Source organism: Babylonia areolata, chromosome 3 (assembly GCF_041734735.1).
Source record: "Babylonia areolata isolate BAREFJ2019XMU chromosome 3, ASM4173473v1, whole genome shotgun sequence".
NCBI classification, from domain to species: Eukaryota; Metazoa; Mollusca; class Gastropoda; order Neogastropoda; family Buccinidae; genus Babylonia; species Babylonia areolata.
Genome location: NC_134878.1, coordinates 57,633,986 through 57,648,166, shown reverse-complemented (window position 1 = coordinate 57,648,166; position 14,181 = coordinate 57,633,986). Strand labels below are relative to the sequence as shown.

Sequence of the window (14,181 nt, the reverse complement as noted above, 5' to 3'; positions counted from 1 at the left end):
ATATGCGTTCCTGACCTTTGGCCAGCAAATGTTCAGCTCCCCCACGTGCGCAAGTGTCAGTAATGAACTAATTGGGTTGGCGGCATTTCTGAGGCAATCAGTGGGTCATGATGGTTATTATGACTGTACTTGTCAGCTCTACCCTCCACCATCTGTATTTCTTTCCCTCCATTTTCCCTCTTTCTGTCGCTCCCTATGTCTCTCTGTCTCCCTCTCTGACCACGTACCCGAACTGATATGTTTAAAACTATTTTTGCATTTTCACTTGCATCCCTGTTGAACTCCCTTCCACTACAGGTATAGGTATACCTACGAACTGGCAGTACTCTGCCTGTTGTCAGATAAACCCTTCCAACCCTAAATGACTCAGATCTGGAAATTACCATTGGAAGAGACTAAAGGTACATTAAATTTTATGTCCCACTTATTGTCACTAGGTTTTTGGTTGTTGTTGTTGTTTTTATCAAACATATGTCACGCGATTAAAAGATGTGTTCAGCAGACAGCCCCTTCCTTCCGAGTGTGGAAGGCACAAACCTTAACCTTTAAAACCAATGGCAGGCTGACAAAAGATCTCGCAACTCCGTATGACAAATGGAAATTAGCATTTCGTCATTCTTAGAATATTCTTGCAAAGATCAAATAATTATGTTCGAAACGAGCGGAGACGACAAAGAATACCACATCGACACTTCACGTTATCAAGACCTTCGAAAGGATACAGCAAATGATAACAGCGACACATCATGGCAACACCACAGTAATTTAACAGACACGTGAATGGTAGACAAAGCAATGTCAAACAGAGCTTACCGACCTTAAATAAAATCAACATACTTATCATGCCAATATGCTAAAGCCAGCAATGTTCTTAAATCTGTGCTATCAGCACATAACACACAGATCTGTACTTTAGGCAGACAGGCGGTGTGTTTTAAACAACATCAGAGATTTGTGTGAGAGAGGCGACACATGTGAACTGACCGACCGACGACGGCTAAAACCATTTATACTGCACACGCGAAATGCAAGGCAGTGTTTGCAATACCGGGACTGATTGGCCGGAAATTGAAACAACCTGTGATTAAACGCACCTGTTAATAAATCATCTCTTTAACTGATTAGCGTCATAGTGGCTGCAAATGAAAGAGTTGAGCACAACCTTTGCAATGAATATAAAATTAAGTACAAGTTTTGAAAGATTAATACGTAAGTTTGATTAATCAACTCTACTCAAACCGCTGAGACGAGTTCAGGTTAGAAAAATATGTATTACTGAAAATCGACTTAAGGGAGGGCAAACCTTAACAGCTTATATTCAAAGAGGACTGCACGACAATTATTTCCATTTATGATATTTGTTGCTGTCTGATCTGATAAAAGAGATGGTTAATGAAGTGAAACAGTGAGCACAAGAAACACAAACGTGCAGGGTCCGTTCGTTGGACTTTTTGAGTGACGTCAACTGCCATGATAATAATTTTATTGAAAATCCGCTTTGTATCATTAGAATACCTGATCCGTTTCTGTCCAAACATTATAATCGCGGGATTTCAAGTTAACCCACAAGAAAGCACATATGAACGAAAAGAATTAAGGAATAATGTGATGAATAACAGAAATCACATAAGCTCAGCGTTTGAAACATTTTTTAAGTCTTTGAAACAAGCAGTTGGCGGTGGATTGGAACAAAAATCTAATATACAATAAAGTTATAGATGTATGAAGACACAGTAAGCATATCTGGCGGTGACTGATATAAAAGTTTGGTTTTATGAATTATTTGGAGCATTTACGTTCATGGGTGTTTGAATTTTTGAAGTGGCGCGTGACCTTTTTCTCATTGTTGTTCAGTTGGTGCATCAGTTACAGCAGTGAGCACGCGCTAGACTACGTCTGGATAGGTCCACATGCTTTCGACGCCTTATTGAAGCTGAAAGTGAAAGCTGCACACCCCTCCACCTTCAACCCCAACCCCAACCCCATCCTCTACTCTCTCACACACACACACACACACACACACACACACACACACACACACACATACATTAAAACATCGTTTGGTAAAAACCAGCAAGTCATGACTAAACATGACGCATGATTTGGTCCTTCTCCAGCCAATCAGAGTGGACTTAGAAAGGGGTTTGGGGGAAGGATGGCGATGGCTGCTGATTCCGTCTGACCATCTCCCCATCTATTGCAGACCTCAGTCCACAGTTAAATGTTCGTGGGGTTCTGTCTCGTGTTGGTGGGTTTATGTCTCAGTGGGGTTCTGTCTCATGTTGGTGGGTTTATGTCTCAGTGGGGTTCTGTCTCATGTTTTAGTTTGAATGTCAAGGAATTGTCACGATGCGCAGACTTCACCATATATGCTACATCACGTGCGCTGAAGAAAGAAGAAGAGAAAAGAAGCAATAAATGTCTAAACTGTGCATAATTCCAACGCCTTGAGAGAGTGGGAAAAGGGAAAGTATCAGGATTACTGTTTCAGTTTGCGCTGCTGAGGCAATTTTGTGGTGGGGGTTGTTTTATTTTTGTTTTGTTTTTTGCATGAACGGATTGTCATAGTAATGTGGTGATTAGTATCAGCCTACCAGGTGGATCAGGGCAACGAATATAAAAGATAATCTGATCCATCGTCTTCATCTGACATCACCCATCATCTCACAAACTGGTACGTGTAGATTGTGCTGCGAGGATGCCTGTCAGCATGAATACTCGAAAGTTGACCAGTAATCCACTGACAGAAAGAGAGATACGAATAGTGTCCGCTGAGGCAAAAGCAGAAGTCTGAAAACACACATGGGTGTCTGCCAAGATGAACTGAGAAATAAACGCAGAACGAAAGGGAGAAAGAAAGAAAGAAAATGCAGGTGGAAATGCAGTGGAGTGGTGAACAGAGAATGCTAACAACACGTGGAGTGTGCCATGCTGAGTCTGGTTTGTGGCTGACGTGATGACTGTGAGGGTGAGTGTACAGTGAGGGGGAGGGGTGGAAGAAGGTGCACTCCTGGGTGTGGGGGAGTGGGTAGTGAGTGAACGATGACGTTGTAATGAGCAGGGTGTGTATGTGAAGCGTGAAGCTGTGTGCAGGAGTTGATCTTTCTGCTGGCCTGTTTTCTTTGCCCTTGTGCATGTTTACCTTGAGCTGTTCTTTTCTGCAACATTTGTGTGTGTTTTTCTTTCACATTTCGCGTATGACATAGACAATAACAAATTTTCTCAGCTGAGTGCTTTTAAAACACATTGATAATGTATTGAAGTCGAACTGACATCCGTAAATGAAAATGATGATGATGATAATGGGGATCCCTCTTCTCTGCAAGCTCTTCCTCCTCTTCATTGTCAAAAGTAGTAGTAGGAGGAGGAGTAGTAGTTTCCATTTTTCCCTTTCTTTGGGATTTTCCTAATGTTGTTGTCGTCATCATTACCTGTAACAGCAGCAGCAGAAGTGGTAGTAGTAGCAGCAGTAGCAGCAGCATTTGCAGTAGTGTAGTAGCAGTAGCTTGTTGAGAGCAAGTTGAGGACTGAGGGAGAGAGAGAAGACATCACGGAGATGTGATGATGCTTCAGACAAGTGGACACTGTCCTCTGGTGGTGTGCTGTGAGAGAGAGAGAGAGAGAGAGAGAGAGAGAGAGAGAGAGAGAGAGAGAGAGAGAGTGTGGATGTCCAATATATTCAAGTGATGTCCTTGTCCTGCTATGGGAACACCTCTTGAATTAGATGGGGGAGAAGAAGGGGGCAAAGAGAAAGAGAGGGAAGCAGAGAGCAAGTGAGAGAGAGAGAGGGGGGGGGGGGGGAGAGAGAGAGATAGAGAGAGAGAGAGAAGGTGGGGAGAGGGGTACGCAGTAATTATGGCATGATGACCACAGCCAGTCCAGAGGGGTCGTAATGATCATGCCCAGTTGACCACAGCTTCACACGTTCTGGAACCACTTGGCCAAGACAACAGGCCGTTCAACTTAACTCCAACAGCTTCACACCGTGCTTTGTCGCCTGAAGTGTCAGCACCGTGTCTGAGGTCCTTACTGTAGAGGTTTATCTCCTTGAGGGAGGGTTAGGGGTCTGTAACCCACAAGCGGGTGGTCGGGCTCAATAACCCATTGCGGAGGGTTGGGGTCACTTCGGCGTCAGTGTCCCATTGGGGGAGGGTTTGATTTAAACAACATTTTATTCAGTAAATATGTCACACATGTACAGATAGACAGCGGAGCAACAACAAGCTAATAGCTTATATCGTGCTCAGGAATGTGATTAAATACATTTGTTTCGTTTGACGGCTGGTGGACGCTACACAATTGCAATTATGTTAAAATACACATTTTCCAACTGCATATAAGCGACAGTCATTGCAGACATACATTGTTTCCCCCTTTTTTCCCTACTTTTTTTCCCCTCTCTTTTTCCTTGAGCCGCCGTGGAGATTAATATATTTAAAGAATTTACAATGAATATAAACATCATTTTTGACTCACTTGTGTAAACAAAGTGAGTCTATGTTTTAACCCGGTGTTCGGTTGTCTGTGTGTGTGTGTGTGTGTGTGTGTGTGTGTGTGTCCGTGGTAAACTTTAACATTGACATTTTCTCTGCAACTACTTTGTCAGTTGACACCAAATTTGGCATAAAAATAGGAAAAATCCAGTTCTTTCCAGTCATCTTGTTTAAAACAATATTGCGCTTCTGGGATTGGCACAAAAAAATAAAGAATGAAGCCTAATTATATGCAAACTGCATTTACTGTTATATTTATATTTTTTGTATTCTCTAAACTTGACACTTTGATCTGATATTCGACCCAACAGCTAGAGCAGTCATTATTATCATTTTTGGTTCAAACAGGAACTTCTTTTGCCTAAGCATGGAATTTTTATTTATTTTGCAAACGTTTTGGTGCAAATAGTAAAAAGGGGAAATTACTCTGTAATGCTAGTGGAGTTAATTTGCTTTAAACTGATCTTTCTCATCTTAAACATTACATTTTGAAACAAGAGAGGCAAGGCCTTCAAGACTCACTTGTGATGCACTTTTTTTTAAAAAATCCAAGCTTTTTATGTATTGAGTATAATTTCAAAATGTAATGTTTAAGATGAGAAAGATCAGTTTAAAGCAAACTAAGTTCCCCAGCAGAGTAATTTCCCTTGTTCTGCTACCTACACCAAAACGTTTGCAATAAATAAAACTTCCATGCTTAGCAAAAGAAGTTTCTGTTTGAACAAAAAATGATAATAATGACAGATCCTTTGTTGGGTCGAATATCAGATCAAAGTGCCAAGTTTAGAGAATACAAAAAATATAAATATAACAGTAAATGCATTATACTCAATACATACAAACTTGGATTTTTTTTAAAAGTATATCACAAGTGAGTCTTGAAGGTCTTGCCTTTCTTGTTCTATTTTAAACTTCCAAAAATCTGGAAAAGGATAGTAGCACTTTCTTCATTCATTTATAAATTCATTTTCTGCATGCATATTCACAGTGTGTATATGTGTATGTTCACTCCTGATGTGGTCCTGTGTGGTTGGCTGGACTACAAGCAACAATGTCAAGTGCACACACATATGCATGTGTTGTGCTTGTGCACATGTGTGCATGTGTGTACATGTGTGCATGCGTACGTCCCAGTGTTTGTGAGTGCTCGTGTTTGGTGTGATGACTACATGGATAATATCTGGATGTTCACAAAAAGGTTGAGGTGCACTGAATACAAGGGAGTGGAGTGGGGGTTGTGGGAGAGTTCATAAAGAAGTCACACTTGTGACTATGATTTTCATGTGAAAATATTCTTTTTTCATCACAATGAATATATTTTCCTCACGTGATGTGCCTTGACCATTAGTGTATTTCAATGAAACTTGAAAGGTACAATGAAATATAATTATTATCATCATTGTTATCATTGACTCACTTGTGTAAACAAAGTGAGTCTATGTTTTAACCCGGTGTTCGGTTGTCTGTGTGTGTGTGTGTGTGTCTGTGGTAAACTTTAACATTGACATTTTCTCTGCAACTACTTTGTCAGTTGAGTTGACACCAAATTTGGCATAAAAATAGGAAAAATTCAGTTCTTTCCAGTCATCTTGTTTAAAACAATATTGCGCTTCTGGGATGGGCACAAAAAAAAAATAAAGAATGAAGCCTAATTATATGCAAACTGCATTTACTGTTATATTGATATTTTTTGTATTCTCTAAACTTGGCACTTTGATCTGATATTCTGACCCAACAGCTCGAGCAGTCATTATTATCATTTTTGGTTCAAACAGGAACTTCTTTTGCTAAGCATGGAAGTTTTATTTATTTTGCAAACGTTTTGGTTCAGATAATAAAAAAGGGAAATTACTCTGTAATGCTAGTGGAGTTAATTTGCTTTAAACTGATCTTTCTCATCTTAAACATTACATTTTGAAACAAGAGAGGCAAGGCCTTCAAGACTCACTTGTGATGCACTTTTTTTTTTTAAATGCAAGCTTTTTATGTATTGAGTATAATTTCAAAATGTAATGTTTAAGATGAGAAAGATCAGTTTAAAGCAAACTAAGTTCCCCAGCAGAGTAATTTCCCTTGTTTTACTGCCTACACCAAAACGTTTGCAATAAATAAAACTTCCATGCTCAGCAAAAGAAGTTCCTGTTTGAACAAAAAATGATAATAATGACAGATCTTTTGTTGGGTCGAATATCAGATCAAAGTGCCAAGTTTAGAGAATACAAAAAATATAAATGTAACAGTAAATGCATTATACTCAATACATAAAAAGCTTGGATTTTTTTGAAAGTGTATCACAAGTGAGTCTTGTAGGCCTTGCCTTTCTTGTTTAAGATTCGTTGTTCACACAACAGAAAGCAGAAAAAGGTAAGAAAAACAAGTTAGTGAATAAGATAAGAAATGAGAGAAGAAAAAGGAAAAAGAGAAGAAAAAAACAAGAAAAAATATACACATGGAGAGGGAATGCCATTACACATAATCGTACTTGATTAGACGGACTAGACAGGAAGTAAGGAAAGATTACATGTCCAATGTAGAAGATATAGTTGGTCACACCTAGAACAGTGCATACTTAAAATCTACTGGATTCAGTGATGAATTTGTGTACAGTTTCAAATATCAGCATGTTTATGTTAAGTTGAAAATTAGAATTACCATGCAGGAGAGTATGTATCTGAATATATTCTTGGGGAAGATTTAAGACAGTATTTATACGAGCCACGCTAAAACGCGGACACGACAGCAAATAGTGCTCAGCTGTTTCTCTACCATTGCCACAATCGCAGAATGGATCATCCACTAAGTGGCGATGAAACATGTCATTTCTAAGATCACTTATCTGAAGACGGAGTCGACAATGAATTATTTGTTCCTTACGTTCACCAAAATAATAATATATAGGTACAATGGAATCGTTAGCAGACAAGTAGCGTTTAAATGCACTTAGAGAGTTACAATTCTTGACATGGTCAGGGAGGGAGTTCCACAGGGTTGTTGTAGAAGGAAAGAAAGATTTCCGATACATTTCAGTATGACATTTTGGAACCGTGCGTTCAAGAGGTCTACGTCTGTGGTATGGGTTCCTTACTGCAACAAGATCAGGTAGAAGGTCTAACAAATAGTCTGGACACATGCCACTAATGATTTTATAATATTGTATAAGTTTGTGCCTATCTCTCCTTTCTTTTAGTGTACAAAAGCCAGACTCGTTACGTAAATTTTGGTGATTGGTTCCACGAACAGCTCCAACGATGGTTCTTATTGCTTCCAAATGCAAATCCTCCAGAGAATTTGATAGTGTGGCAGAGCAATTATCCCAAATGATATCAGCGTAATCAAAATGAGGTAATATAAACGATTTATACATTATTTCAAGGGATTTTCTACTAAGTTTATACTTATAACTTTTTAGACAAGAAAGTAACATGATAACTACGCTAATTATACTTTGAATATGTGCGTCCCATTTGCAGTTGTTCTGGAGTATAATACCAAGATGTTTGTGTTTGTCTGTGCTCAGTAAATGCGAAGAACAAAATGTAAGCGATAGAACAGCGTTATTGTCTCGTACAAAGTTTAATAATTCTGTTTTCTCTTCGCTGAATTTCACTTTCCAGAGTTTAGCCCATTTGCTTATTTTTTCCAAATCTGAATTCAGTATTTCTGCTCGAGTGTATGGGTTATTCAGTGCTAAAGACATGCTTGTGTCGTCTGCAAAGAGTTTAACTTTAGATTTGATATTGTCTACAATGTTGTTAATGTAAATAAGAAATAAAAGTGGACCCAAAAGTGAGCCTTGGGGGACACCTGCACGAATCTTCTTATAATCCGATTTGTCACCTTTAATTATAACAGCTTGATAACGATCTGATAAGTAATCTGTAAACCACTCGAGTAGTTTCCCTCTAATACCATTCACTTTCAGTTTGTAAATAAGTTCTTTGTGCCAGACACGATCAAATGCTTTGGATATATCAAAATATACTGCTTGTGTTGTAACTTTACGATCAAATGAAAGACATAAGTCATCATATATACATAACAGTTGATTCACGGTGGAATCACCAGGGATAAACCCAGACTGTGAGGGGGAAATAATGTTATTTATTACCAGGAAATGGAAAGTATGTTGGTGAATACACCTTTCAAAAACTTTGCCCACACAGCTAAGTAGAGAAATTGGACGATAATTGTTACAAGTATCTTTAGATCCTTTTTTATGTAAAGGGTTTACACGAGCAGTTTTCCATACCTGTGCAAACTTAGCTTCGTCAAGACTTCTGTTAAAAAGAGAAGTCAAGGGATCTAAAATAACTGGAAGTGATGCAATCAGTAACGTATTATGAATTAGGTCGGGTCCTACTGCTTTATTCTTGTTTAAATTGAGAATAACTTCTTTCACACACATAGTGGTTAATATTATTTCTTTTAGTTCTGGAATGCGGAAAGGTATATTGGGCAGTTCATCATCCTCGCCTTCCAAAGTGGACTGATCAATGAAAAAGTTGTTGAAAACGTCTGCCTTTTCTTTGTTTGTATGATAAATATTACCGTTGTATAAAATTGGGGGGATTTCATTCGAGTCTATGCCTTTCTTTTTAAGAAACGATTTAACTAGTTTCCACCATTCCTTCTTACCAAAGTTGGATGAATTTGAAACTTTATGCTCTAATTCTGCAGTATAATTGAGTTTCCGTTGTTTTTCTTTTGCTACAACAAAATTACGAAATCATCTAAATTCTAGCCAATCTTCTGGTTTATTGCTGTGTTTAGCTATGCTATGGAGATGCTTGCGTTCATCTATTAGAAATCTTATTTCATCTGTCATCCAGGGTACATCGTTAGGGTGGACAGTGATAATTTTAGTTGGCATGCATGTTTTTGCTGTGTCCATTAGAATTTGAGAAAACATCTCAGCACTTTCATCTACAGATCTGTTGTGAATAACATCGTCCCAGTCAACGTGACTCAACAAACTGCAAAATTGTTCCACTTCTAATTTACTGTAATTATAAATTGTTCTTCTAAAAGACCGCTCTTCTGCTACAGTGTCTTTGATGATGGCGCAAGGAACACTGTGATCACTACATACTGCTGGTAAAACTTCAGTAGATTTTATAATGCTGGGACTTTGAGTCATGATCAGATCTAAGCAGGACCTGTGTGCCTCAGTAATTCTTGTTGGTTCACTGATTAGCTGCGTAAGCTGATAACGATTCATGATTGATACTAAGTGAGGTGAAGGTGTACTTAAGATGTCAGTGTTGAAGTCACCCATAATTAGAACTTTTGATGATGTGTTATTGACATTATGTATACTTTCTTCTATCAAGTCCCAGTAATTTACATTTGAATTGGGTGGTCTATAAAAAGATCCAATTAGCAAACTACATTGGTCCAACTTTGTTTCAACCCAAACAGCTTCTAGATGATCTATGTGGAGGTCTGTCCGTGCTTTACAGTATAAGTTGTTTTTAACATAGATGGCGACACCACCATGTGGATCATTAGGTCTGTCACACCTGACCGGCGGATGAAAATTTATCAAGTGAATTGAATCATTATTGTCTGAATCTGCAAGCCACGTTTCCGATATTGTAATAATGTCAAATTTGCTATATTCTGCTTCTAATAGCTCTATTTTGTTTTTAATACTTCTTATGTTGACATGCATGACTAAGAGGTCAGTTTTAGTACTTGGTCCAGGATTAATCTCCACATCACCTGACAAAAGTAATAGTAAATAGTGAATTATGGTAGTATGGTTAGCCTTTTTCCCGCTGGTTTCAGACATAGCAGGATAACAATCATGGGACAGGATATTCCTATCAAAACGATCTTTAAAGTAATTACACTCGTAACCATGAATGGTAATATGCATCATCAAAGAAACTATGATGTTAAGTGGAGCATGCAGGCATGATAATGCAAGAAATTGCATGATATTAGAATCATTAACAAAAGATAGTTTCCTGTTTGCTGTCGAAGCTCTGACATAATAGCACCCAACCCTAGCGCGGTACGTATTCAGATCAATTGTCATTTAAGTTATTGTACTCTGCAGTACAGAAAACAGGAAGATGGCTAGGGCTGAATCTGGAAACTCTCCATGTATCTCGAAATAAAAACTAAATGGTTGAAAAAGAGTACAAAAATCCAAAGTTCTAAAGTAGCTACGGAAGCTAGAACGACATACAAACACACCAACAGGTAGAATATATAAAGACATGCTTACTGCATGAGCAATGAATATATGTATATAAATGCAAAAAACATGACATAACACAAAATTACTCATTATTGAAAAAAGAACAATTTCGACAAAAACAGAGTAAGGTGTACTCCCGAAATATATTAACACAAACCTTCATGGTTTGACACAATCTAGGTAAAATTAACGTAAAAAAACTTGTTTTCACAACATTATTAGAACAGGTGGATGACTGGTGCGAAAGCGCTTTGATTTGTCTCTGCACAAGATTCAGCGCTATATAAATATAATAATCGCCGGAGGGTTTGGGGAAGTTTGTAAACCATTTGGGGAAGGTTAGGGGATCTGTGACCCATTGGAGGGAGAGGGGGGGGTTGGGGAGGTTTGTAAACCATCTGGGGAAGGTTACGGGATCTGTGACCCATTGCGGAATATTGGGAGTGTGACCCTTTGGGGAAAGGCTGAGGTTCAGAAAACCGTGCTGGGGAGGAGGGTTGGGTGTCAATGACCCATTGGGCACGGAAGTGGGGCTGGGGGGGTTCTGTGGAGGTGTGCTGAGGTCTGTTCGTGTCACAACCGCGGCACCCAAAGCATCCTCACAACCGCCCCTCACCCCCTGTCCCCAGGCCTGCAGCCAGCAGGGAGAAGTCTCTCCGTGACGTAGTTTCCGTCACACCGGTACTCCGTGACGTAGTTTCAATCACACCGGCACTCCGTGACGTAGTTTATCTCACACCGGCACTCCGTGACGCAGTTTCAATCACACCGGCACTCCGTGACGTAGTTTCAATCACACCGGCACTCCGTGACGTAGTTTCAATCACACCGGCACTCCGTGACGCAGTTTCCGTTTCGCCGGCACTCCGTGGCGTAGTTGTACCGGCACTCCGTGACGTAGTTTCCGTCGCACCGGCACCCCGTGACGTAGTTTCCGTCGCACCGGCACCCCGTTATGTAGTTTCCGTTGCACCGGCACTCCGCCACGAAGTGGGGATGGATGACTTTCCGCCACATTCATTAGTCTTCTCTACCACTTGTTTTTAGGTGTAAATGTCACTATGTAGATCTTGGCTTGACACATGGAACTCGTACTCTCTCGCACACACACACACACACACACACACACACACACACAGAGTAAAGTCTCAAATCCCTGAACTGAAATCATCTTCAGTGTTGACGATCTTCAGCAGTCCATTGCTAATGTATGACTTTTTCAACTCCTTGTTAAATAGTCCTGTTGGTTCGCTGTTATAGTTGTCAGTTTTTCATTAGAAATATGCTATATTGTTATGTTGGTTTTTTTGTTTATTTTTTAAACAAAACTTAAATCAGTAATTTTCACACACACACACACACACACACACACACACACACACACACACACACACACTTTCACTTACTCGTATGCGTACAAAGTAATTCCCCCCCCTCCCCCTCCTCCCACTCGATTTTTTTCCTTCCCTCGTCTAATATCACTTACAGTGAAAAGACGTTAAACTAAAGAACGAACGAACGAAGAGAGAGAGAGAGAGAGAGAGAGAGAGAGAGAGCAAGATAACATCAACAACGACGGAACAAGAAATGGCACAAATGGATAATTTCGTAGTGTGTGTGCTGCCTGTGTAAGTTCAGTGTTCGGACAGCAGTGGGAAGAAAAGAACAATTGTAACGTGTTGCTCTTCTTGCACGGGGGTGCTCTTTAACCTATCACTTTTGTCCACCCGTTTGCAAACCGAGTAAGATGGGTGAGTTTCCTTGTCTAAAACTGTGTGCAAACTGTCAGTCATCTCTTTCTGGTACACGTTGTCAAAAACTGTCTTGTTTTCTGCCTCCCATCCTGCCGTCTTTCACAGTGAGTTCTTGGTTTGTTGTTGCAGAGACCTCACACAGTACGTCACTTTGGAAGTCAGCAGCTACCCCGACGTCACTCCATGACCGCCGCCATCTCCTCTGTGTGACGTCACACTGATCGCATAGTCACTGTCCTGTCATCGTCCTGTTTTACGTCACAGATGGGTATTGAAAAAAGAAAAACAAGAAAAGGAAAGATACGCGATCACAGTGACGTAAAATGATATGCCACTGTGTTCCGTTCCACGGCAGTGTGGTGGGTACAATACACTGAAACATCTCGAAGATGTCATGCACTGGTAAGTTGTAGCACTGTGTTCCGTGTACTGCTGTTGTGTTAATGTCCATGGAACCACTTCCTTATTTCTGTTTTTTTTTCCCCATGCCACCAGTGCAAAACCAAACAGAACCCTGAACAGCTAAGCACAGAGTCATGACATGGACCAAGCTCACAACACTGGAACCTTGCTACCAACAGCAGTCAGTGTATTGCGAACCAGGATGGCCTTGGCCTTGACCTTCGCGTTCCCTGTGCCCCGTTGTGTGTGTGTGTGTGTGTGTGTGTGTGTGTGCAGAGAGTAAAGTGCCAGTAGCGAAGAGTGTTGAAGTGCTGAAGTCATCATGAGCACAAGGGGGAAATAACTCGTCATTATTTCTTGACTGTCGTGACGTCAATGTGACGGGCGTGGAACAGAAGTGTTTACATGGTACGGGCTCTGACAGCAAAGTGCGCTTCTTTTCAACATGAAACTCCTTCGCTGACGTCAGGGCTCTTTGTTGTTGTGACGTAGTAGTTGACGACAAAAACCCTTGCCATTGGGTGTGTGACGGAATCGCTCTTTATCAGTGACACAGAGCACATCTTGTGTCTTCAGTAGTGCTGTCTCTTTCCATTGTAGTTGTTAACAGGATGGTGGAGAAGGACTAGTTCTCCGGTACAATTCTTTTCTTGTTTATTTTGTTTTTGTTTCCGTTTATGTATGTGTGTGTGTGTGTGTTTTCCCGAGCTAGTTGGACAAGAAACCACGTACCTCTTCATTCAATAAAACACATGTTTAAATCTTCAGCACTAAACTCGTCTGAGAACTTCCTTCTGTATTCAGTTTAGAAACGGAACTGCCCGATTCAATCACATTCACGTACGTTGATGTGGCACTGTCTCTTCTCAGTCCACTGCCGCGGACAGTTTTGATAATGACACCATTTCGGCGTTGAATTTCTGGACCAGCCGTTTTGTTCCTTTTTGGTGCAGTTTGTAGTGTGTTTTATAATACTTTGCTCACTGTTGATGTTTCAGCTCTTTTCGTCAAGTCGTTGTTTGCAAGATCAGCGGATTAGTCCCATCAGAAAAGTAACTTGAGATGTTGTGTTAACTCTTTCCATACGAACGGCGAAAGAGACGACGTTAACAGCGTTTCACCCCAATTACCATCATCAAAATATTGCAAGCGGAAGGCTCTTATACTGAAGACGTGAATGTTGACAAAGAATGCCACAATTCTGACGACGGAAGCTAAAGGTTGGGTCATTCAGACACCCACTGGACACCCGAGGGGTCTGTGTAGAGGAGAAGAGAGGACTGGCTGTACTGAGTGAGTTAAACTGTTGTTGTCGCGGGTGATAAGA

At 40.3% G+C, this 14,181-nt stretch overlaps 1 protein-coding gene across 4 annotated transcripts in view; it reads left to right on the top strand.

Annotated features, from left to right (window-relative positions):
* The window catches only part of LOC143280148 (orexin receptor type 2-like), a 155,686-nt gene that overhangs the window by 87,273 nt on the left and 54,232 nt on the right, over positions 1 to 14,181 (top strand). For 3 of the 4 annotated variants that reach the window (XM_076584728.1, XM_076584726.1, XM_076584729.1), the window contains one exon: positions 12,582 to 14,181. This exon is cut by the window's right edge and continues 1,065 nt beyond it. The gene's annotated coding sequence lies outside the window, so the exon portion shown is untranslated. The remainder of the gene's footprint in view (positions 1 to 12,581) is intronic. The other variant, XM_076584727.1, reaches the window with a different exon arrangement.